This window comes from Choristoneura fumiferana, chromosome 13 (genome assembly GCF_025370935.1).
Source record: "Choristoneura fumiferana chromosome 13, NRCan_CFum_1, whole genome shotgun sequence".
Lineage (NCBI taxonomy): Eukaryota > Metazoa > Arthropoda > Insecta > Lepidoptera > Tortricidae > Choristoneura > Choristoneura fumiferana.
In genome coordinates, this window is record NC_133484.1 from 10188122 (window position 1) to 10216091 (window position 27970).

A 27970-nucleotide genomic window follows, 5' to 3' on the forward strand; every position below is an offset into this window, starting at 1 on the left:
ATAGAGGTAAATTTTAACTTATGCACATAGATCTTGGGTATCTGATACAAAGACCAGCAACTATCCAGCAATATCCGATTTTGGCTTTATCGTAATCAGGATTTCTTCGTACAAATAGCTAAAGTTCGCATACCCTTCGCTAGTCATACCGTAATTTTTGTCCGAATCATCGTTTGTCATATTTTTTTTCCCACTGAAACCTTAACTTTTTCTGTTTTTTTTTTTTAAATGGTCATCTTATAGAAAACTATAGGTTAGGTTTGTTTCATAACCATTCTGAACAATTAGCAAACCCTGTTCAAGCTTGGTGTCAGGCTAATTTGACTGGTTTCCTGCCGAAACTTGAATGGCCACCAAGTTCTCCAGAATTAAACGTATTAGGATTATTCCCTTCATACCCACCGTACCCCTGGCCATATTATTTCAAATGAGACCCTTTCTAAATTATTTTCCAATCTCGACGTTTTCCATACTCGTTGTACTACATACAGTCGAAGAAACTGATTCACGTACTAGGTGGAATTTTTTCAGAACCAATTTCGCTATGATTTCTTTAGCAGAATGTATGGGATGTCAACATGACATTAGTAGCACTAACTAACTTTTGACGACCAGATGGCCTAGTGGTTGGAGTACCTGACTTTGAAGCTTGAGGTACCGGGCTCGATTCCCGTGTCCCGTCCAGATATTTGTATGAAAAATACGAAAGTTTGTTCTCGGGTCTTGGGTGTTTAATATGTATTTAAGAACTCGTATGTATCTATCTATATAATTATATTTATCCGTTGCTTAGTACCCATAACACAGGCTTTGATAAGCTTACTTTGGAACTAAAACAATGTGTGTGTGAATTGTCCCGTGATATTTTAAGGTTACACCCTGGTACGTGATTCAGTTTCCTTGACTGTACATAATAGCTACATAAACTTATTATAGAAACCCTGTGGTAAATATGGTAGGTACTTACTAATCTTGTAAGCACTTGTTCGCAATTTTGACTTTATAGTGACTAGTTTCGAATATGACTGATCTGGAATATGACAGGATAGAAAATTACCAGATTGAAAAGCGTTGCATTTGAAATATGACCAAATTGGAAGATGACGAATCAGGAACAAATCGATGGTGTCCGACCGAAACACGATTTTTAGCCGAAACCGAATATTCGGTTTTTTCTGATTTCGGCCGAAACCTAAACCCAAACCGAAATTTTTGAAGACGTATCAAAATATTAAAAATTACTATACAAATCGTAAGGAAAAGGTTATTGCAAGAATTTCTTATATAAGAACAGTTACTTGTTTTGTTAAACAAAATAAAAAACGTTTATTTTTAAGGAAAATAGATATAATTAGAGGTAAATTATGAATTTAAACCAAATAAAATCAAATCTTTAAACTTTTAAACAAGGTTACCTAATTAATATAATACCTGGACAAAGTCAATTGCAAGATAAATGACAGCTTAAACATAAATCAACTTTTACATAAATTATAGTATTATCACTTTAATCAAAAAGATCTTTAAACAAAGTTTTTATAATAATATATCGTGTGACAATGTCAAACATTGCAAGAAAATCACAGCATTCATGCTACTTTAACATAAATCACTAATGTACTAATTCGCGGCATAGGTATTATATTATTCAAATATACAACCTATTCTTATTACGTCTAAACTAAATTCACAATCCTAATATCAAACTTATTGTTCATTAATCACAGCATAAAATGCAGTAACAGATTCTAAAAAGTAAATAATAATTTAATAAATAAACAACACATCATAATATTTTGTCGTACGCCACGTGGTTCACAAACCAACGTGAACGTCACAAACTGCATGCATACTGCTGTCGCTGGTCCCGGCTGGGACGGCCGCCGATGCATTACCTATACCTACCCGGCCGAGTGCGCCCGAATTAAGCCGAGCGCTCCCAATGCGAGAGCCGCGAGAGGCCGCGAAGTAATTCGGCCCGGCCGAAGATTTCGGCCGGATTCTGGCCGAAACCGAAACTTCGACAGAAATCACTTTTTTGGCCGAAACCGAAACCGAAACTTCGGTCGGACACTACAAATCGAATATGAGTGTACAGTACAGCGACGAACTTGGAATCCGACCAGCTTGGAATCCGATGAACTTTAAATCCACCAGCTTGGAATCCGACCAGCTTATTATCCGACAAGCTCAGAATCCGAACAGCTTCGATTCCGACCAGCTTGGAATCCGGCGAAGAAGGAACCATCGCTGACAACTGTCGCGCTTTAGATTTTTGTAATATTTTCCAGTCGACCTATCTTGTAAACTTGTACAATCGAGGACATAAATGCCATAGCGTCAAATATATGTATACATCGAACTTATCGTTAGTGACATAAATGTGCGTAGATATTTTTGACGTCTAGGTCGTACATTATATTTATGACCTTGACTGTACTGCAGTGTGCTTTAGCACCGTAAAGTTCCAGGTCGATAAATTTAATTATACTCAAAGCAGAAACTGCTTTTAGGTGCAAAGATTTATTGATCAAGTTAATGGAGATAAAGTGGCGTTAAGTGGGCTACAGTTCTTTACTGTCACTCGAGGATTGCTTTTAACTGTGAGAATAAGATTATATTTATGTGATATCAGTAGAACTAGGGTAATCCAAATCTAAATGTATGATTTATATTTCAGATTGCAGGCACAATTGTCACCTATGAGCTAGTAATGTTCCAGTTCAAAACTCCTCAGCAACCAGCCGGTTCACAATCTACGCCCAATGTGACCAACTGAGAACTTACTGTTACTGTTTTAGCGTTTTATTAGAAATACATTTTTTGAATATTTGCATCAATATTTTTTTAAAACCAATGAAGGCCCACCGAATCAAGACGGGCGGTCATGCCTAAACTGTAAGGGGTTTAGTTCGAATCGCCCCAATAGGTATTCTATTAGTAGAGTAGTAAAATTACTTATAGTAATAAAAGAGCATTCAATAGCGTCGCTAGAGAACCATAAGCTGTTTAATTGAGTAAATGCAGGTAAAAGAGTTTGAGTTATAAGTTGCTTATAATTTATAGCGCTCAAGATCGTATAGAGGTAATTAGGTTCTTCTAGAATAGAGTTGTGTAGCTCTATATAAGCGCCTTGAGCGCTATATGTGAGAATTATATGGCTATTGATTAGATTAGATTATTTATTTTTCAGTATAAAATTACATCATAGTTTGTACATGTCAAAGTTACGAGAATTTATACTGAAATAAGATTGAACTCTCTTGAACTGAGATTTTATTATATGGTATATAGTTGTATAAGGATCCTACAAAACATTTTATACAGCCGTAGGAGTTACACAATTTTGTTATTTATTTCTTTAATAGACACACCAACAAAGTACAGAGCAATTACATTTACCACTTAAAATTAATAGTAACTCGCCTAGCCCATACCTCAATGACAGGCATGCAACAACATTTACCATGAGAAATAAACGGACAGTAAATAACATCACAACTAAAAACAAAATTTATAAACAGATACAACTATTATTTAATTTTGCAAACTGGTGATTTGATTGGAATATATAAGTCTGCCAAGGCTGTTTCCGCCGAGACACCTACGTGGTAGTGGCTATCCATGCATATTTTTTCTGGAGGTGTACCTCCGCGAGAAGGAAAAAAAAATCTGAAGAAAAATAAAATGTTTTTTTACATAATGAGGTATAAGGAGATGATGCGGGTTAAAAATATGTCTTTTGTAGCCTTTTTTATTATTGTCAAATATTATTTTGTTTGGTTAATCTAACTTAAAACAGTTTACAAAATATGCCACTTTCAATGATACGCTGATGATTTTACATTATCCTGAATAACTCGAAAACAAAAGAAGACCGAGGACTGATATTAAGCATAGTGTTCTTAGGACTTGCCAGTACACTACCTGAAAGTGACCAGATCCGTCGTTGGAGGCACTTCTAGTTCGCTTAGCCTGCTACCTAGACCCTTTCAGTATGTTTTAATTCATTCGATCCTTCATTCGATCGATTCATTTGATCATTTCGATCCCTGGTTTACTGACTAAAAACATTGCAAATAACCTCTAGAATAACCCCTTTCAAGGAAACCTACTCTTACTTGCCTCGGCTACTTTTTGATAAAACTTACCGTTTTCGGAAAAAAAACAAATAACCTCAAATTTTGAACTTTGACCCCGAATAACTTTTTGCACACATGGGATCAATGGGGACTTTAGACACTTAATTCCTAATGGTGTACCCAAGGTCTCCACCAAAATTCAGATTTGTCGGAATTTGTGGAATTTGAAATGTCTATATTGAGCGCAGTAAAGGTTGCTCACATAATCTCGCATGTCAAGGTGTCTCGGCGGAAACAGCCTTGGCAGACTTATATATTCCGGAAATGAAGGTTCATACCTACCGACTGGAATTGGTTTCATGCTAGTATCAGATGGGTATATTTAGGAGTCCTGGTGGTCACCTTTGAGAGCGTCTGCCGAGCACTTCCGGCAAATAAATACTGACATATTTCGCTTTTCTATATCTACCAGTAAATTCCTAACTGATGCCATGACTATTATTTCAGTATCAGATGGGTTAAATGACGCCCCTTTTTTCGCACCGGAAGTCACTATTTTTTTGGTATTTTCGGCAAGTTCCGCCGCGGCAGACTATCAAATTCGGACTCAGCATCAGTTTTATGGGAAACCATTGTGCGTTTCATCGCGGTATCAAGTAGGTACGAAATTAGGTTATCTATTGTTTCCCCGAAAGTTATATGCCATAATTTTATTTGCCCGAAGTTCATATGACCGAAACTTCATTTGCCCAAATGTTTCGTTTACCTACTAGAAAATTTATTTGATATATTCTTATTTTCCCGAAAATTAGATGCCATAATGATACGAATGCAATACGTATTGTTTTCCATATTATTGTGCAATAATATTATTTAATAGAATATTCAAACGCCATACTCAATAGTGTTTATTTTGATTATGATTGATTAAACTTGTTTTTTTCTATTACTAATCTATCTATTATCTTTATTATTCGGGCTGCTATAAAAAAATATCTAACATCGAAGGCTAAGACGGGAGCTACGCTCCGCTTCGCTCCCGCTTTAGCCTTCGGAACCTAACCTATCCGAGTCGCTTCTGCTCCGAACCGTCTTGCTCGCTCGCTTCGCTCGCTCGCACAAATCAAATGTCGCAATTCTTAACTAACCTAATCTTTGTGTTTAAAAATTTACCTGATTCAAAGGCTTGTTTGGCGTATGGGATTTATCAGTATATAGTGTCAATACTCACCATTTACATGGATAGCAAATGATATTATGGCATGTGATACTTATGGCTTACAATGATTATGAAAAATGAAATTATTGAAATTAATATTATGGGAAACAAAGATTCTGTCATTTGATTAATATGGTAAACAATGAGTAGTGAAAATGAATTTATAAGAAACAATATTATGACGGTTGAATATTATAGCACATGAAATTCGGGCAAGTAAAGGTATACCACGAAATTATGCAGTCCGCTCTCCGTCTACTAGCTACGGAGGCAGCTTCGCGCATAATTACTGATGTTAAGGTACGTTATGATATGATGTTTACTGGTCTGACGACTTTCCGATGGAAGTTACAAGTAGTCTGGGTTGCTTAGCTCCAAAAATATACCAAGTACATGGTTTCTGGTGTTTATCTGGTACTTTTAAATGAATTGTAGTACCGATATGATCTGAAATTTAATCATTAACGTTAGTAAATATTGTAAGGTCTAATACGTGGAGGCGATTGCGTTGGTGTGACGAGAGTTGGATTTTTGATGTGTTGGGTATAATTATTTTCTAACATGAAATCTATGAATTGACTTGTTTTTGGGGTTTGTCTTAAAATATTTGTTAAAATGTCACCCGTTAATTATTTTTTGTTTACTGTATTTTTATTAGTGTAATTCAAAATCTTTTTAATTTTTTGTAAAATATATCCTCCTCTCGTCTATTCCAATACATAGTTATAAGTAACACCTTATGTACGGGCAATTCAGTTGCACAGATTTCCAACACGTACTCTATTGACATTTTACTAATATCTGATACTTCTACACTCTCCTTTATGGTGCTGCAGCAGGATTCAGACGCGAATTTTGTAACTGTTGATTTGTACCATATCCATCTTTTCGTATGAGAGCCATGACTCTGTAATACAAATTGCTTAAAATATCTTATCTTCATTAGTGTAAGGTTCTCTCTCATATGTGTCTCTTTTATTAACCTGTCGAACGCCTTGCGCGCCACAGTGGCGCATATCTAAGTACTCGTGATTAGTCAATTTTTGTTACTAGTTTCAATCAACCTTTAAAATATCGTCACTACTTTGAAAAAATCTCTTATCTAAAATCAATATGTCAACAAAATTGAATCGATTTTCAGGTATGAGTTTTTTTTTAATTAGTGATGTAATGGTACTAATCCAAAATTACCCAAAAAAGTCGTTGGTCGCGCGACGGGTTAAATAACGGAATTGTTAATTTGCAGAAAAAGTTCCTAACCACTGCTTTTCAAAATATTTTATGAATTGTTTCATTTCATTACTCTCTGGTGCCAGACGAATAAGAGCTAGCCATGCTTCTTTAATAAGTTCCGCTGGTAATAACGGCAAATTGCTAATTCAACGTAACAATCTCCTGTTTTCTTTGTTTCTTGTGACTTAAGATTTTTGCCTTTTTTCAAACCGCGTAGGAAAAATGGTAATGGCAGCCTGTGATATGAATCTCAGTAAACACTTTTTTCACAGCTAGATGGCGGCTAACTCAAAAGTAAAATTTTGAATGCTTGTATTAAATTTTTCTTTGATAATTGTAAAGAGACGCGTATATGTCCTTTCAGTTTTATTAGGGAGCAGGGAGATTACCAATACCAATGTATTACGTTGTTGAATTTCTACTGGATCCTAGGTTAACGTGAATACTCGTACTAGGTATAAATCTGATAAAATGGCGGCGGGAAACTTTTAAACGTCCCGTCACCATACTCGTAGTAGTCAGAATTTTCGGAAATAAACAGTAATTGTAAGTATTCTTGAGCTGTTTTTGAACAAAATATTATATTTTTTTCAATATCTCCATCTTCGCAAAGTACAAAATCGCTTCCAAGTTTTTCAGGTACTTGCACGTCATCTAGTTTCTTTAAATACAAATGTTTTGCTGTTTAAGAATTTTTGCGAGCACCATAAAGCGAATCTAGTATTTATTTAGAGTTTGGCACGATGACACTTAATGAATTATCGTTTCTAAGAGCATCATTTTTTTGACGATAATTCGTGGCATTGACGAGAAATTATCACACATCTTTTTTAACTGAGCACGCATAGCGAAAATTATATTACCTTTTGGATCAGCTAAATATGAGAGAGTAGATTGTCTTAAAATCTTTGATCTTAGATCTAGCGTAATTGCACAGCAAATTTTTCGATTGACACACGTCCATATAGTTGAACCATTGTTGTTGCATTTTGTATTTTTATTATAGCGATGCACCATGTAATAAAGTTCGAAATCCTTTTTGGTTTCACAGAATTGCAATATTAAATTTTCTTCCATCTTTTAAATCACGCAACCGACATGAATATCACATAGATGTCAAAAGAGAAAATGAACCATAATTTGTCATATGAAGTGACCCAGTACCTACTTTAGGTAAAGATAAAGTAAAACCTCTTGTAAATATAATATACTTACATGCGATTATGCGGGTTGGTCATTTTGCGTAAAGGGAATGTCAATATGCGAATTGGTCGTTTTGCGAATAAAATATTGATCATTTTGCGTATTGGGAATGTCAATGTGCGGATTGGTTGTTTTGCGAATACAATATTGGTTATTTTGCGTACACGATATGTCAATACGCGAATTGGTTGTTTTGCGAATTCAATATTGGTCATTATGCGTATTAGTCGTAATGCGTATTGGTCAATACGCGCTTTTAAATTAAAAATTATTGGTTATTATGCGTAGGGACCCTTACATTTTATTTTATTTAACATCTTAATATAAATATAAATAAATAAATATCACGGGACAATTCACACCAATTGACCTAGTCCCAAAGTAAGCTTAGCAAAGCTTGTGTTATTGGTACTAAGCAACGGATAAATATAATTATAGAGATATAGATACATACTTAAATACATATTAAACACACAAGACCCGAGAACAAACATTCGTATTTTTCATACAAATATCTGCCCCGACACGGGAATCGAACCCGGGACCTCAAGCTTCGTAATCAGGTTCTCTAACCACTAGGCTCTGGTCGTCCACGGGTTTATTTGACACGGGTGCATATTGGTTCTCATCGAATTACTTAGTTACTACGCGGTAATAAGCGCCGCAATGTGAATAAATTACTATGAATCATAACTTTACATTAAGTACTACTTCGTCTTACTTATAGATTTTGAAACATAAGGATCAAATGGTAATACGAGTAAGAATAACTATGAATGCTCTGAGGAATCACTATTTCAAATAAAATCTAAATACAAGTGACCGTCAATGTACAAAATTATGTTCAGTGAAATGAGTACGCGAAGAAGTAAATATGTATTTAATACGTATTAGTAACTAACAAATCATATTCTTATAATAGCGGCTCTCTTTTTTGATTAAGTCTCCTAGAAATAAAAATTGCGGTGTAAAGCAAATATTTTTATTACTGTCGTAAAACAAGTGTTCGGTTTTAGTTATGGCGCTCAAAGTCATAAACGTTGTTTTACTACGAAATTTTAATGAAAAAACTATGCGATATAAAAGCCCTGCCCCAAGTGTAATGAAACCGAATTTATGTTATGACGCACAATACTATATATAATGTGCTATTGATATTTGATAGATACCACATACTGAGATGGCAAAATGCTTTTTCCTGAATGACTGACTGACGGATCAACGCACGCACAGCCTAAACCGCTGATCGTAGAGACCTGAAACTAGGAGGGTGTGTTTTTTGTATGACGTAGGCATCCGATAAGAAAGGATTTTCTGAAATTCTACAACTAAGATGGTGAAAAAGGGGGCGAAGTTTGTATGGGACAACGTGATTCCTTCGTCCAATCTACTTCAAATTTTGCATAAACATTCATTAACAGAACTGATGGAAGATGTGTTTCGCGTTTTATTGAAATTCATCCCCTAACGCGGTTAAAAGGTAGAAAGTCATTTTGGGAGTGATTAGCTTCGAAGTTGATTTAAATTACAGAAATTTATTTTGACCCATGTTTGAAAACCCAGATTTTATTGAAAAAAGGTTGAACTCACATAAAAGCTTGGAGCATTGCAAATAATCTTTAAAATTGGAATGTCTCCAAAATCGCCTTACTATATTAGTACCTGATTTGAAGGTTTCTTAGCTTTAGAGAATTTAAAAGCAATTTTAGGATACGGCCTCATATAGTCCTCGTAGTTTGAAATAGTAAGGACTAGAACATTTTGGTTTTGATTATAAAGAGGTAAAGTTTGTACGGTTGTAGGGTGAAATCTCTGGATCTACTTAACCGATTTAGATGAAGTTCGATGAAGAACACAGATAGATTGAGTCCCGGAGAAGGATATAGAATCGTTCTTATCCCGAAAAATTGCACAGTTTCCGCGGGACAGCGATAAACGAAATCTTCGCGGGCGGAGCCGCTGGCAACAGCTAGTTATATTATATAAATAATAAATAAATCCCAAACTAAGCAAAGCTTGTACTATGGATACTAGGCAACGGATAAACATACTTATATAGATAAATACATACTTAAATACATACTAAACATCCAAGACCCGAGAACAAACATTTGTGTTATTCACACAAATATCTGCCCCGGCTGGGATTCGAACCCAGGACCTCAAGCTTCGTAGTCAGGTTCTCTAACCACTTAGCCATCCGGTCGTCAAAATATATAAAGCAAACAGTCATGAAGAATATATTTTCAACGGTTTAGCCGCTCGACCATTGTGACAAATTGACAATGCTCCAGCCAGCCAAAATAAGGTTTCGTTTGCACACTTGAGTACGGAACCATAGAATTTGAGAATTTAGAGCGGGGTTTGACAGTGGCTTAATAAGTTAAATAGAGTCAATAGAATACGATTATTTAAAATCCTGACTAACCCTAAATAAACCTACCAAATTAGTAAGCGAAGTGAAATTCATCGATCAATCTGTCCGCATGAAATCAGATCCGCGGTGTTCATTAAGGGAGTCGAGAAAGTTTCGTCGGTATCAGCTCATTGCCTATCACGGGGACACACTGTCGATACATTTGCACTATTGCTAATTACAATATGTCCTCTTGGCCTGGAACTTCAGATGTGTGATACCATCCACTGCCACTTAAAACTGCGAAACAGTGTTTATTTTTAAATGTAGCACTACTTTGTGAACAAGCCTTTAGTTGAGAGAGTGAGAGAAGAGAAACCAATCCATAGTAGTGAAACAGAGTAAGGGAACATGACATTTCGCGAATCTTTCCGACGTTCATACGATGCACAGTAAGTGCAGTATGGTCTAGTGTAGGGTTTAGTTTACTAGTTCATGACAATGATTGGCAAGAGAATACAACACAGCATGCGCACGGAGCTATTTCATAGGTCATAATCCTACGTATTCCTAAAGAGAACTTAATTTAGTGTATTGAAATAAATAAATTTCAGTCTCTTCACCAATATTTACCGGTAGCATGACCATATTTATATCCGAAAAAAAAAAAGTCATAGACCTCTTGTTGTTACATATTTGATTGGATCTTGCGGGTGACAGACGACTACCATCAGACTGTTTTTATTACTAAATTTTATAATTACGTATCTTTATTAGTGAATTATATTTTTAAAATGTGAAGTATTGTTATGAGACATTGATCGTTTTGTACACGGATTTCATTATTTAAGTTGACAATACTGTTTCTAATTTCTTATGAGGCTGTTGTAATCCTTAACAATCATTCTTCTCTCTAGCGAGTCTATTATAGATGTAGTAAAAAAGTTATTAACGGGCCAAGTAAAAACTTTCACAAATCGTCTATGTGTATCCATTAAGGTAAAGGTGCGGTACGCGACGAGCAGAAAATCTTCTCTAGTATTAAGCAATTGCTTTTGCTCCATTGTTGTTACAAAACACTTATGAAACGGGGATCCGCTAAGTGAGCCGGAGGATAGTGCGGCATAACTATTATTTATTAAATTTTTTGGCATAGTGATTTTGATATTTCGTGACAATATTAAAGTATTTAAAGAGATCATAATTATACGGTTAGGAGTGCAACATCACTCAGCTTTAAGTTGATATTATCAAAATTACTTTAAATTAAAAAGGTACAATTGAAGTTACACTCAACTATTCTAAAAATAAATTAACTATATATACAATTCCCCCAAGTCTTGTCCCTTAGGAAGAGTGCCCATGTATCGTGATTCCAATAAGTTGGGCGAGAAATTCACCAGCCCTATGGTCATTGGTAATTTCGATTTTTTTTTTATTTGTATAATAAGTTTGTGAGCGTCCGAACTCCATGGACCCAAAATTAATCAACTTTTCACTCCTCTACCCTTTGTGACACTAAAGTATCCACGGACGGGTTGACGCATTTTGGTTTTGGATACCTACCATACCATGCTATCGTCGGACTGTCAAGTGGCTAATAGGGAGTTCCAGCGAACGTGCCAACTTTTGATGGCATTCTAAGTGCGTGGAATACATGAATCCTAGCAGTCACTAATCTAATACCTTTAAACGAGCACACAACAATACAGTACAATATCGATGAAATTTGGTATATGGGGGTTTTCGGGGACGGACGACTAATCGATCTATTTTCGTCTTATCTCAGGGAAAACGCTTATTAACGAGTTTTAGCCCGAGCAAAGCTCGGTCACTCAGGTACTTGACTATAATGTGAAGGATATTGAGGAGATACATTTTGCGCATGCACGTAATTGTGGGAAAACGAATCGAAACTTCATTGGCTTCCAGTGGCAGAGTTACTGATCGTAATAAATCGAACGCGTTAGGATTGAACACCGCTAATCGAAACCATTATAATTCTAAATAACGTTTTGTCAATTTTACATATTTCGGCCACAAGTACATGTACAACATGATATACATAATATACAGTCTCGATAGGTCAGTCGGCCGGCAGGAAGAAACCAAAGAGAACATCAAATTGGTAATAATTGCTACAAAAGATTTTATTGTTTTAATGGCTTCATTTGTTGCCCAATATATGACTATCCTAGCTCCCCCCCCCCTCCAAAGAGTTGTCCTTAAGTGTTGGGGGTCAAAATGTACCCCAAAAGAGGTAAATTTGAACCAGCTTGTAACAAATAAAAGACTTGTTGTTAGGCTCGTAGATAAACAGGAAGTAATTTCAATTAATACATTAATATGTTCATACATCAGGTGAGTTAATGCATACTTATTTCAAATATTATCATGTTTATTTTTGAGCCAGTTATTATTAATTAGAGCTATAATAATTTCCAAATACGTACATGTATGTGTATAGTTAGTACTTAAGTGACTTAATTTTTAGTGTAGGTACCCTTCTTGTGTAATATTTATTATATACTACCTAATTGTTGGCAATAAACGCATTTTATTTCTTTCTTCCTGTGTGCTGAACAGTTTGATTTATAAATACATTTAATGTTAAAACGCAACCGTGTGTCTCAGACTGCCCTATTTCAGATTACCATAGGTTGAGCCGTTTGCATAATTTAAGCCAAAGTTCTCCCAAGTTATAATCACTGTAATGTGGCATATTGCTGTTCTTATAATAAATACTTCCACCCCAAAATTATGTCTTACTATTAGGATGAGGATACACGGAGTTGACTTCTTAGTAAATTTTCCCTAACGAGAACAATCTCGAGAATATTCTCGGGCATATTCTCGATAAATTCTTGTTTATGTCTGTAATGATTAAAAATGAATTTAATAAGTGTTATAACTAATCATGAATACGAGTACTTTTCCTATAGCAAATGTAGGTTTCACAACAAAACTCGCGCTCATCAGAAAAATTTATACAGAATTGACATAAATACAGTACGAAGATTTGTTAGATTACTTTCCCAAACGCGTGTTTTCCTTTCACTTAATTTTCGCATTTTTTCCCGAACCCGACTATCCTAGTCACTTTTTTCCTCTGTAGCTCATTTTCACAGTTGATGCTCCCGTTTGTTATATTTTTTCGTCCCAATTTAAACCTGCAGTTAATATCTAAATATTTTTTTTCTTTGTGTTTTTTCTGTGTTGTTTTTGTCCGCAGCCAGTTTTCTTTTACTGTTGTAATTTTCTTTGTCGTGTTTTTTTGTGTCTCCTTTTTTCCGCAGCCCGTTTTCATAATAGTTTCCTTTCACTGGGGGATAACCTTTTAACCGCCTTACGTCTAAATTGACCTCGCGATTTTGATCTGTGTGTTATACCGCTTGTGTGGCACGCTGTTTGTAACAAATCAATGATGTGGTAGGTATACATGACCGCATGATCCTGTATCGACCTTGTGTTCTGATGATCCGCTGTTGATCCGCGCGGTTTGAGGCGGACGGACGCACGGAGCCACGAAAATAGAGGACGAGATATCAATTGATTTACTTTTGGTGAAATGCATTATCCTACAGCACCATCTGTAGGTTGCAAATCCTTTTCATCAGATCACTGTAGTTACTAGTTATTGGAAAAGTGCGGTCAGTCTTTGTTTTGGTATTCTGAATATTTACAAAAAATTGTGTTGTCAGAAACTAGTATATCATTGAATTTTAGATTATACAATTTTTGTCGGCGGCATGCTCCCATTATGCCAAATATTAGGCCAACCTGATATACAGTGGTGGCCACGTAATTAAGAACGATTTGAAGTTCCAGATTATTTTTAATTAAATCATGTCATGTGTAGTCGTGGGTCCTTCTTAGAAGTAACTAGTTACGTTATGAAATAGCCACATGAATAGAGCAAACGGGATTTAGAATAAAGAATAAAATTACTGTCATTTTTACTCAAATTTTGTTTTTATTCTCTTTAGTAACAAATTCAAATAGTAATGAAGCTGGACAAATAATTAAGAACGATTTATTGAACGGCTCGAAAGTTTTTTTATTTGAAACTTAGATTAACTAAATCACACTAACGTGAAGTGTGTACAGAAAAAAAAAGCAATGTAATACATTTTAACTAAAATTAATAGTTAGTAGCATGTCCACGGCTTTTTATTACTGCCTTACACCGGCGAGGCATTGAATCTATCAATTTTTGACATTTCGCAAGAGAGATAGAGTTCCATTCTTCTAAGAATACGTCATACAGTTCTCTTAAATTGCCACACTGTCGATTTGAAACTTTTTTCTTGACTTCGCACCAAAGATGCTCTATTGCTCTAAGATCGGGGCTGTTGGCTGGCCAATCTAAGACAGAAACTGATTGCGATGTGAGGAATTCCTTAACTGTACGTGCAGTATGCTTGGGACCATTGTCGTGCTGGAATGTCCAAATAACCGGAAGCACGCCTTCAGCATATGGTAACATTGTTTCTTCCAGTATGTTTTTGTATTGAAATTGATCCATGTTTCCTTCTATCAGCCTAACAGGTCCAACACCATGTCCAGAAAAACATCCCCAAATTTTTACATTTCCCCCGCCATGCTTTAAAGTTACTTTTGTGTACTTTGGGTCGGATGCTTTATTTGGAGGCCGTTTTACATATCGTTTGCCATCAGAACATACCCTATTTATTTTTGTCTCGTCAGAAAAATAACGTTTTTCCACTGTCTGACTGTCCAGTTTTCATATCTTCTTGCAAATGCAAGCCGGGCTTGCCTATGACACCGTTTCAACATAGGCACCTTCCTTGCTATCCTTCCGTGCAACTTTTCTTCCACCATACGCATTCGAATACTGCGTGCCGAGATTGCTGAAGGGTTGTTTTCGCCAAAATATTCTTTTCTCAACTCATTAGACCCTTTAAAAGAATTTTGTTTTGCCAAACGAACGATATTTCGATCATCTCGACGAGATGACTTTCTTTGTCTAGGTACACGCGGAACATTTGAAGTAGTTTGATACGTAGCAAAATGCTTTATGGCGTGGAAAACCATAGTTTTTGAACATTGCAGATGATCGGCTATGTGTTTATACGACCAATTCTTGTCGCGAAGTTTTAGTATTACTTTTCTTGTAGATTTATCACAACTTTTATTTTTCCCCGTTGTTTTTATATGAAGCAATCGCCTTTAAGACTTTTACGGCACTAAATGGCGCCAAAATTATTCAAATAATAACCTAAAACCACAAAGCGGCGATCCGTTCTCTATTTAAATTTGAATAAAAAATAAACTATTCAGCGTTCTTAATTATATGACCAGCCAGTAAGTAGTAATACTAGGTTTAGATGTAATATATAAAGTTTATCTATTTATTTTTTAGCCAATTATATGTATAAATGAATTTACCGCTAGCAAGGAAAAGTTTTACGATACCGAGAGAAGTACAAAAATATACATACAGTTAGTAACACTTGTCAGTTTGAAAAAATCTTCTCTATAAAAAATCGTTCTTAATTATATGACCACAACTGTATATATTCCCAAACCAAACTAAGCAAAGCTTGTACTATCGATACTAGGCAACGGATAAACATACTTAATAGATTAGACTAGACTACTTGTGAGATCCTATAATTGGCTTTAATGGTACTATAAAATAAGTTTACTCTATAAGTTATAGCTGTTGGTTTTCCGGAAATAAATAAATAAATTAATTAATACACACTTAAATACATATTAAACATCCAAGACCCGAGAACAAACATTTTGTATTATTCATACAAATATCTGCCCCAGCCGGGAATCAAACCCGGACCTCAAGCTTCGTAGTCAGGTTCTCTAACCACTTGGCCATCCAAATCATTACACATAGTAGGACACTACTTTCAAAAATGCATGAAATGAAATTCTTACTAATTCCATTGAATACTAAAACAAATATTTAAGGAAGTAAATTACCTTTGACTGAAGATATAGTTCGTCTGGTGCTTCATTCAAAAACTTGTTTATCTCTTCGGGTGTAAATTTTTACGATTTTTTTGGTTATATCTTTCTGATTTAAGTTTTAGGAAAGCCGTTAACTTGCAATATTTTGCAAGATCCACATCATGCTTGATATTAAGCGTACTTTTAATCATTGAATAAGTCTTGAAACTATGCTAACAATACGTTTTCGGACATTGAAAAATCTTAGGCTTTCTCGTATTTGGCGCGTGATTTTTCTGCCAACAAATTATTTCCGGCAGTCGTGGCTGCATTTACGATATCGGGCAGAGTGTTCATCATGTTCGCTATCACTTCCACTACTCATTTTTATAAACTTCTAAGCAACAACACAGCAAAACAAGCAACTAATAAAATAACGATGACAACAGTAATGGCGGTAAAACAACTCTCTGTCACGTCTCACGTCACGAATGTTTTTTTTAAGACATAGGCAATTCAGATCAGCGCCCGAGTCAGCCAAAAGAGAGGCCAACGTCCTTCTAAAACAATGACCTGTGTATTGTTATGGTTCGCTCAGCCCATAAAAGGTTGCAATTTCTCGTGGTAAACCACGAATTTTAGAACCCCCCCATGGGCTGTCTGACACACTTTCTTTTACGATATTGCAAAAAAAAAAACTATTTACAGGCGCATTGGTTACTTGAGCGCAAAGCTTGATATTTTTCCACAATTTTTACATTCGTCACGAATATTTAACGAAATTCCTGTCTTTGTGCTTCGTAAGTTGACCATCACATCAACAACGTTTCAGCGTGTGTCTGTGCTAAGAAAGGTAAGTTCATAAGTTCGGTATGCCCTACTTATGCCAATAATAAGGACAACCTGAAACAAAGGAAGATACTTGAATCTGTTAATTCAAAGATACAGAAAGTAAATAAACACTCAAGACTTAAGCAACTCAAGTATTTGAGGTAAATTTTTAAATTCTAGATCAATTGTAGTTAGCCTCATAGTTAACTTATAAAAAGCATGGATATATGTCCAAAGTTTACATATACTTATATATACTTCCGGCAACTAAAAACTGGGCGAAATTTCTGGAATATTTTCAAAATCAATGTACTTTTCCCAAAATGTTGCCGACTGTGTTAAGTTGTGCTCACTAAAAGCATCGAACCACAAACGCCGCTGAGGGATATCATCGGAGATTGAACTTAAAAATCCCGCCAAATCCATCCTTATTTCTTTTTATTTATAAATAACGAAAAGAAACCATGCATAACGATTTTAAATTAAAAAAAAACTTAGACGAGGGAATGAAAAAGAATCGCAAAAGCTGATACGTCCTTTTTGACTAAAAATATAGTTATATTTTAAATAACCTTGAAAATAATGTTGTGGACAAAATGCTCGAATTCAGTTTCTAATATAAAGTTAAATGGTCAAACTATTGAATTTGTAAAATCAACAGTATTTTTAGGAATAACGCTCGATTCTAAACTACAGTGGGGACCTCACGTCACAGCAATCGCGGGTAGATTGAGCTCTGCTGCTTTTGCAGTTTGGAAAATACGGCAGCTAACCGATGTGGCGACGGCACGGTTGGTGTATTTTGCTTACTTTAATAGCATTATTTCGTACGGCCTTATTTTATGGGGATCTGCTGCAGACATTGAGTCAATTTTTATCTTACAAAAGAGAGCAATTAGAGCAATTTATAATTTGAAGACGCGTGAATCTTTAAGATCTTTTTTTAAGGAAACAGATATCCTAACCCTGCCGTCGCTTTATGTTTTTGAAATAATCATGTATGTTAGGAAGAACATATGTGATTTTCCCACTAACGTCGATAAGCCAAAGGCTACTAGAAACACAGGGAAGCTTAAAGTTCCATCTTAGAGACTGGCTAAAACCAAAAAGTCTTTTCTGGGAAATTGCATACGTTTTTATAATAAAATTCCAAAAAATATTATAAATGAAACGGATACAAAATTCAGATCTATTGTCAAGAAGACATTAATATCAAAGGCGTATTATAAAGTTAATGATTATATCATGGACAGGGATATTTGGAAATAATTCCGATCCGCATTAGCGATCCCTTCAAATAGCGAACCTACTGTGTTAAAAATAAAGTTGTGTTAAATACTTGTGATGTATAGTATACATATCATTTAATAATATTGTAAATCTGTTTTAAAAAAAATATATATATACCTCGTTGAGTTTCTTGCCGGATTCTTCTCAGCAGAGGTTTTTCCGAACCGGTGGTAGATTTTTTTTTGACATTCATAAGTGCTTGTTATAGCCTAAATTGAATAAAGATATTTTGACTTTGACTTTGACTTTAACAACAGTAGTTTCTAATTTATAATTTTGATGTCCATTATAAATAATGAATTTCATGAAGTGATAAATAAAAAAATATGTTTTCTTATTAAAATTTCAGGTGTATGCAATTTTAATGCAAAGCATGGTTGCTTGAAATGTGTTACAGTAGGAGAGTATTCACATGTATCTTATACAGTGACTTTTCCTGAAACTAATTGCCGCCCTAAGAACAGACCAAGAATTGCGTGATAAAAAGTATGGGCCTCATCATAAAAAAAATCTCCTTTACTGCGGCTACCCGTAGACATGATAGAAGACTTCCCTGTTGCAGATTCTCTACACCTTGTTGATTTAGGAATAATGAAGCGGTTACTTGTTGGTTGCCGTAATGGCAATTTTGGAAAGTACAAAACCAAATGGAGTCCCAAAGATACCGAATCAGTTTCATGTTTTCTAGTGAAACGCAAATTGCCATCTGAAATTCACAGGGCAGTGAGAGGTCTAGACTGTATTTGTCATTGGAAGGCTTCTGAATATAGGTCTTTCTTGTTTTTTTTTTTTTTTCTGATTAATGTTGTTTATTTCCAGAACAATACAGGTCCAACTATAAAATAGGTATATTATGTACAATAAAATTAATCTTTCTTGTTTTATTTGAGCATTGTCATACTTCCAGACGTATTATCACAGGAGGCATTTTCTCTTTTTTGACTGTATTTTGTAGCATAACAATATGTTCTAGTACTTCTAGTAAAAACTATAGTCACTTACTCCCTTTGGCAAAAGAGCTCCTGCATTATTTTGTTGAACACTATAAAGATTTTTACGGAGCAAATTATATAACTAGTAATGTACATAATCTAGTGCATGTCACGGATGAAGTGCAACGATTTGGCCCACTTCATACATTTAGCGCTTACCCGTTTGAGAACAAACTGTATTTAATTAAAAGGATGCTTAGGCATGGTAACAGGCCTCTTGCTCAGGTTGCAAAAAGATTTAGTGAAGTTTCAGTATCCATGAAAATGTCCAGAAACAGATAAAATCAGCAAACCCCAATTTGTAAACCTTTTTATAACTACTAATAGCAGGAAACTAACTGTACTACATTTCAAAGATTATAAAATATCGTCGAAATCACATGATAAATATGTTTAATGCACTGATAATGACGTTCTGGAAGTGAAAAAACTTTCTGTTGTAAATAATGAAATAAAAATATATGGCTATAAAATTACAGACTTGACAGAAGTTCATCATCATATGTGCATTATATACTGAGCCCATTTTAAGCGAATAATTAATGACGCTGTTGCGGAATAAGCAAATATTAAATATATTAATAGAAAGCAGTGACTAGGCCAATTTCCTGATACAACTGATTTATTCGTCTGTTTTACAAAGGTACTTTTTTGATTAAAAAATAACATATAAAAAAGAGTTTGCAACATCGCCGCCCACGTGTAGGAACTACACAATATGATGTGTCAATTGGGCCAATTTTCTCATTGGCCTCTTCAAAATGCTTCCTCTAGTGGTCACTTCAGCGACGCGCACGACTCCGTCTCGTCCCGGATGTATTGCTACCATTCGTCAGATGGGCCACACTCCCCTTGGCAAGTTGGAATCGACTACAAGCACCATGTCATCTACCTTCATACTTTGATGCGCATTGTCTTGGGCTCTTCTTGGTTTTAAGCTCGGCAGGTACTCTTTCAGCCACCTCGTCCAAAAGTGTTCTGATCAGAACTGATAGGGAAAAACTCCATCATCAAGGCGAGCTGGCAACTGTTGATTCGAAGATGTGCCAATTAAGAAGGGGAATGGTGTTAGACTTTGACATTCATCATTTTGGGTTACGTACGTCAGAGGTCTCGAGTTAACCAGTGCCTCGGCTTCTAAGAGAATGGTATGAAGAAGTTTTTCTCGAGGAGCTCTTTCGTTCAGGGTTGCCATGAGTGCCGTTTTTACTGTACGAACCAGGCGCTCCCAGCATCCGCCTATAAATGGTGATGCTGGTGGTATAAAACTCCACTCGGTTTTATTGTCGGCAACGAAGTCTTGAGTCGGTTGGCCATAGAATTCAGTCAAGTGTCAGTTGGCTCCAACAAACGATGTGCTATCAGATAATATCTTGCTTGGTATGCCTCTGCGCGCCATGAAACGTCGGAGGCAGGAAATAGGAGTCCGCTGTGAGGCTTGCTACTATCTCCAACGTATTGATTGTCCATTAGATACGAGCTAAAATAGATTGTTTATGATTGAGTTTTAGGCCAAGTTCTAGGAGTTTTTTGTGTGACCTTAGATTGTAGTTGCGCTGCCGCTGTCTAATAAGCCGCATAAAGTTAAATTATTTGACTTTACTTTTATCTATGGTCGTGCATCTTTAGTTTGGTCTTTGATAGCTAATAAAGTTATATTGTAAGATTCCATAAATAATTTCAGCTTTTGTAGCCAAAGGCTCCATTCTGTTGCGGTTACTCTTCTCTCTAATTAGTTTTTTGAATGTATATTATGACAGGTTGTACATTTTGGATACGTTGGTCTTTTTTACCGCAACGAAAACAAACTAAGTCTGTCTTTGTACATTTGTCAAGTTGGTGGTCGTTTGTCCTGTCCTACATCGTGGTCATAGAAATCGTTCTGGAACGGGTTTTGGAGTGGATAGGCAATTAACTGGAATTAATCAGGTAATGATATTTAATGGACGTCTTCGGGCTGATGATGATGATGATTTAATGGGGATGACGGATTGTAAAAGAAGTTATATCAAATCAAGCCTCCATCCCCTTGACAGCATTGTCGCGTACATATAATAAATATTAATTTTATAGTCGTCGTACACTTTTCACTTTTATTACTTTTAGTCCGGGGGCAACTGCAAGGAACCCTACCTCATAAAAAAATAGAAAATACGTTCTTTGTTGGGGTAGCTGTCTTCGCTAATAAATAGTATTTTTTATTTTAAAAATATAAAATTTTACTCGCAACTGTGATGAAAAACATTGTAGGTATGTCGCATGGGCGGTACTAGAATTACGAACATCGACTCATTAAAGCCGTCTTCGACTTCGGGCTTCTAATAGACTCCTTATTTACCGCTCTTAAGACACAATGTACTATTTATAATACATAAATAAATAATAAAATAAAAATCATTTATTTCAGGTCATTTTGGTAACCCATTAAATTAAATTATAATAAATTAAAATTAAATAAAATTACGTTAAATTAAATTAATTTAAACTAGAATTAAATTACATCAAATCAAATAACAATTTGTTAAAATCAAATGCAACACTGGGTAAGGATCATCACTTGCTTTGTCCAGTGATGATGTCCACCCAGTGCTTCGTCATGGGGCAGTCCAGGCGGTCCGCAAACATGTTCAGGATGGTGTTGGAGCCGCTGCGCACTCTGCTCAGCAGAGACGCCACTTTCTTCCTTCTGATGGCATGGAAGCCGTCAATGTGCGCCTCTGCGAACATCCCCGACGGGCTGCAGCGTCACGGCAGCTTCATCAGCATCCTGAATATGTTATTGTATTGAACCCGGAGCGTGTTATACGTGCTGCGCTGCGTGTGACTCACCTACAGGCTGCTGGTGTAAATGGTTTGGCAGTATGCCCGAAACAATGTGACCTTCTTTTAATAAGTTTGAGTTTGCTAAAACGTCGCTCACAGCTTGCGGATATAGTAGGAAGCGTCGCGCAAATTCGCAGAGCAATACAAATATTTGGAAAGGCATCATGTAAATCATGCGCATACATTTTTTGCAGCAGAGAAAAACCGTTAGCCGTTTTTATATCTCCAAATAATAGTGGAGCGCAATTAAAAACGTACAGTTCCCGGCAGAATTCAGTGTTACGTAAATTTCGTTCATAATTTCATGCGAGATTCGCTCCATGCTTTTGTAGTTCTTCGGTTGACAGATTTAAGATTTCAGTACTATTGAGAAATGCACTATCAATCAACCCTCGTTTTAATTTCTGATATGGACAGGTTGAAATGTTCGTGATTCGTTCTCACACATGTCATATGTTTTTACGTTTAGGAAATCGTTTATTTGGCGGAACAGGTTCAACGCCAACTTTTTCCGAAACTTCTCTAGCCTCGTTTATCCAAGATTGAATTGCATTTTCTCTCATTTTTTTTGCAAAATTTTGCGCAGGTCATCAACAACAGAAAAGGCCAAGGTCCAACAGAAGCTAGCGCAAGTTAACAGTAAATTTGCCTAAATGCTCATTCTTAAAAAAAACTCAAATATTTAGGCTACATAGCCAATTAGTCAGGCAGGACTCTAAGCAGATTCAAGTAAAGTCCGAGCGATTCTCGATATTCCCGCCCCCACCAATCCTCGTGAAGTAAAGAGATTCTTTTCTAATGTACAGCAAGCTGGTATCAACGATTTATTCCTAATTTCAGGACTAAGGTTGCGCCACTTACAAAACTATCTTCTACTTCCAAAAAGGCAGACTCGAAGGGGTTCTGAAATTTTTTTGTGAAGTAGTAATAATGAAGTGATAGTAATAAGATGAATCGATTATATCACTACATAATCGATGCGTCTATTTATTAACTTTTGAAGAAACAATTGAATCGAAACATAGTTCATGTATAACAATATCGATTGGAAGTCTCAATTGGCGATAAGGGACAAAATACCGAAAATCACTTTTAAACATAGAAAATTAGAGTTTTTTTTTTCTCTGTCGATTGTAGTATTCAAGTTACGCTACTGCCCTTACTTTTGCTGTTATCAACATTTATTATTTTAAAATAAAATAGCTTAAGGGACATGATATAAAATATTTGAGCTGAAAAATGGCGTAAATGTATTATTTTTTTAATATTTGGGTCGTAAGGGGCTGTGGCAGTCTCATATGTCCTTTACGACTCGGCTCATGTCGTTGAAAAAAAGGCATATAATAAAAGGGCGTATGGGTCAATTATTGTTTCATTGGTTTACACCCCAATATTTTATAACGAATAAGATAAAAAAGCAAGAAGTTGTTGGGCGTAACCTTACCGCTTGTACCTATTTCTTGTACCTAACATCAAAATACTAACGCGTCTACCTACCTTCCACGCGCCGAGCGTTTGCGCATTGCACATTCGGTCAGTCGTGCCAGACACGTCAAACACGGAGGACGTATTTGATTGCCTACGTTTGTTCTTTGTCAACGCGCGTATTTTTTTATAAGATGCCAAAAGCAAAACAAAAAGAAGATTAATTTGATGAATCCCCTAATGGCTTGACGTCGAGCTAACATTTCCGTAATGGAATTTCAGTCAAGGATGTTGAGGTAAATTTCTCTTAGCTACTTTGTTTATTTTAAGCTATCCTGACAGCTGTCCTGACAGATCCTAATAAAGGAAGCCTGTGCCCAGCAGTGGGAAGTATATAGGCCGAGATGATGATGCATATATAATAATAATTGGCCTGTATAATTAATTATGTATGTTGAGAGTTAAAAATGGTATAATCGGAACGTCGTAAGGGACATTAAAAAACAGCAATTTATAAAATAAGAAATACTTTTATGGGCGTAAGGGGTATAAAAAGCAAGAGCTAGAGTAAATTGTCGCTCGTAAGGGACAGTAGCAAACAGACATTTAAAAAAAGGTGTAATTGGTACGTCGTAAGGGGCATTAAACAACAGCAACTTATAAAATAAGGAATACTCTTATGGGCGTAAGGGACATCAAAAGCTAAAACTAGAGTAAATTGTTGGTCGTAAGGGACAGTAACAAACAGACATTTTAAAAATTGAGGTTACTTTATGGGTGTAAGGGGCACTTAAAGTAAAATACCTTGCTTGCTTCTTTTAGTTCATTAAAATACCTTGTTAATGTTAGGTCGTAGGAGGCATCAAAAAAGATGGTTTTTAGAACTTGTAGTGATTGAAACAACAACTCAAGCAAGCATACTCCCAAATGTGCAAGAAATAGTGCAAGCAAGCATGCAAGAAAGCATGCAAGCAAGCATGCAAGCAAGCAAGCATGTAAGCAACCACCTAAGCAAGCTTGCAAGTGAGCATGTAATTTTGTCAATCAACTCAACAAACATGCAATTTTATCAGCCTGGGTTAGATGAACATCGAGGGCTACCCCGATCCCGCGATGACCGGTCTATGGTATCTCCTCCAGCGCTCATGAAGCGGGCTGGCGTCCCACTCCCTCACAGCTGCAAGCAGTGTGTTGGAGGAAGCATAAATAGTGCAAGCATGCATGCAAGCAAGCGTGAAGCCAGAAGGCAAGCACGCATGCAAACAACAAATCAAGCAAGAATACTCCAAATGTGCAAGAAATAGTGCAAGCAAGCATGCAATCAAACATGCAAGCAAGCATGCAAGCAAGCAAGCAAGCATGTAAGTAATAATGCAAGCAAGCAGCGTTAGTACGCCAGTGGTGGTAGTGAAAATCAGTTCATCATCATCGTCATCAACAACATCATCAGTTCGTTTATCGCTATCCTGCCGGAACTATGCTATTTTCCGGGATAAAACTTATTTACTTGGCGATTTTTAACAGCTGCAATATCTTCCTTGACCCTCTCAGCTATAAACAAACAAGTCAGCCATAGCCGAGCATTTGTTGGAGTCAGGACCAAACCACTGGATTGAGCTTCACAATCCCAAAATTCTGTCCACGGAACGTCATTTCTACTCAAGAATGGTACGTGAAGCAGTTGAAATAAAAAAGCATAAAAATGTCAACCGGGACAATGGATATAAGCTTTCATCTTCGTGGAATCCTGTTATTAATAAGTGTCGACGTCGGGATGAGTGTTGTGAGTCGGTGTGATGGGGTGACAAATAAAAATCACCAAGTGCGGGTAGTTAGTGATACGAGTGCTGGTACTATTAGTGATCAAGTGCGGGTAGTTCGAAGGACTCGCGCTCATAGTCAAAATACCACAAACGGGACTTATCACGCTATTATTACACAAGTAATACTTACCTCGACGTTTCGGCAACGTTACAGTTGCCGTGGTCACGAGTAGACTGAAGTGTGGGGTGTCAAGTCTGCCTAGCAGCGCGAGTTCTTCGAACTACCCGCACTTGATCACTAATAGTGCCGGCACTCGTATCACGAACTACCCGCACTTGGTCACTTTATTAGTCACCCTATCACACCGACACACAACACTAACAACGTCCGATCGTCCCTCCGAACATTCATCCCGACGCCGACACTTATTAATAACAGGATTCCACGAAGATGAAAGCTTATACCCATCGTCCCGGTTGAAATTCTTATGCTTTTTTATTTCAACCGCTACACGTACCATTCTTGAGTAAAAATGACGTTCCGTGGACAGAATTTTGGGATTGTGAAGCTCAATCCAGTGGTTTGGCCCTGACTCCAACAAATGCTCGGCTATGGCTGACTTGTTTACCTGGCGATTTTTAACAGCTGCAATGTGTTCCTTGACCCTATCAGCTATTGTTCTTTTCGTCTGTCCGATATAGGAACTACCACAACTACAATCAACCCTATAAACACCCGGTGTTTGGAAGGGAACGACATCCTTGGGTGTCCTAATATGCCTCGCAAAAACTAAAACTAAAACTTAAGAAAATGTTACAAATTACATATTATTTAAGGGGACGTGCAAAAAATATGGCTTTTGCGCGTTATTTTAAATAATTAAAGTGGTTCTTTGAGTTAATTCACTATTTTTTTTTAATTTTACTACTGGAACTTACGTCCAAATATGTAGCAAATAAAATATATGATGTCCTATAAGACCAAAAATCGGTTACTACATTATTTATTTATTTACGGTTTATGAGTGTAAGGGGCTATGACACCCGTACGTCACGGCGTAAGGGACAGCTATTTTTCTTATTAAGCTTTTTACGAAAATGTCTATAGTTTCACGTTGAAAAGCAAGAAAATTCAAGATTTTACGTAATTATAACGTCCTGCTAAGTTAAACATTAACAATGCTGTGAGGGTTTGAAAATTACCAAAAACTTCTTTTCGCTCTCCTGAAAAGTAGCATTTTGTCCCTTACGTCAATTGAGACTTCCACCATCGATATGTTAAAAGTCGCATCTATTAAAATTTCTACCTACTTGAAATATAGGTTGTAACGAAAAATCATAGCAATAATAGATACGCTGCAATGCATTGACTGGGTGACACAGTTAGTGTGAGCTAATCGCTAATCAACTTCATTGTGAACACAACTCAAAACTAAGCTTATTTGATGCAACTTGATTAGGTGATCTTACCTACATGGAATCAAATGCTATTATCGATGTGATAGTGCAATCATGCTACAAGCAGATTGTTGCAATTAATATTTTTGTTATATTGATTATTGTATTATTATATTATATATAACTGTGTCCCACTGCTGGGCACCTTTACATACCTACATAATACTTATAATGTAATTTTTGTAATCTTAATGAAGTGACATCGAACTTGTCCGTTTTTGCTCAGTTAATTTAGATAATTCAGATGTGATATTCAATGTTGTCCACATAGTGGGCACTTGTGACAATCTCATAGTCCAAATGTTTAGATCTCTTCAACTAAAATACATAAATGAATATCGATTGCATCGTGTATGTGAGACCAATGTGATCGTTGTTGTTTTAGTAGATTTTCTATTCATGTCAATATTTATAATGTTTCTGGAAACTTCTGGGATGTTTTTATTTTACCAGTAAACTCATAATGTAATTATAAAAGTACGATCTTGTAGGGGCATTGCAAGCTTTTTTTTCTGGACGGTATACAAACGTAAATTTATTTGATTTTTAAAATAACATTACACTAGCAGGCATATTTTTATGTTGGTGTCATGATGCTTCTGAATATGAACTTACAATATATAAAGTTTTACATCGTGGAGGTTTTTTAAATACCTCCTTTGTGTTTTGTTTACAAAATAAACAAATTGCAGGCGAAGACAATATGGAATAAAATATTTTATGAAAAATGTTCATTGACATAAGTTAAGACGTAGATATGTTAAGGTAGCTTGTAAGACCATATTCACGTAATATAACTTTATTAATAAATCGTTATTCTCTTTGAAGTTTACATTTTATTGATTACATCAAAACCTTGCCATACAAAAATGCTACAGTTATTATATTTACTAGATAACTAATTAAAAGAGCAATAGATCCCATGACGCAACTTTAAAGCGCAAGGCGCCTATAATATATTAATGTACTTACATATACCCATACAAAATTTAATGACTGAATTTATTGATAGACATCGTGAAAATATAGAGATAAAAAAATACAAACAGTGGAACATAGAACCCCCTCCTTTTGAAATCGGTTAAAAACTAGTATATTCTAGACACGCACAGAACAAATCACACGCACGCACACACAAACTATTGCATTTAAATATTAGTAGGATTTAAGCGGCCTACTTTACAATCTATCATAAAGATTTCTAATCAAACAAGTAAAAAATATAACTTGAAACAAAACTAATAGCCCACTTCTGTAACTTCGGGCATCAATTTTAATAAGCATACGGAGCTATTAATACTACTAAGAGTTTGCTAAGCGGCTACTAAGATGGGTTATAAACATTCATTACGAAGTTCCTTGAGCAA

The 27970-nt window shown here is 35.9% G+C and overlaps 1 pseudogene; it reads left to right on the forward strand.

The window, feature by feature from the left end:
* The first annotated feature begins 18421 nt into the window (after window positions 1-18421).
* On the forward strand, window positions 18422-19416 carry LOC141434484 (uncharacterized; annotated as a pseudogene).
* Window positions 19417-27970: the final 8554 nt, after the last annotated feature.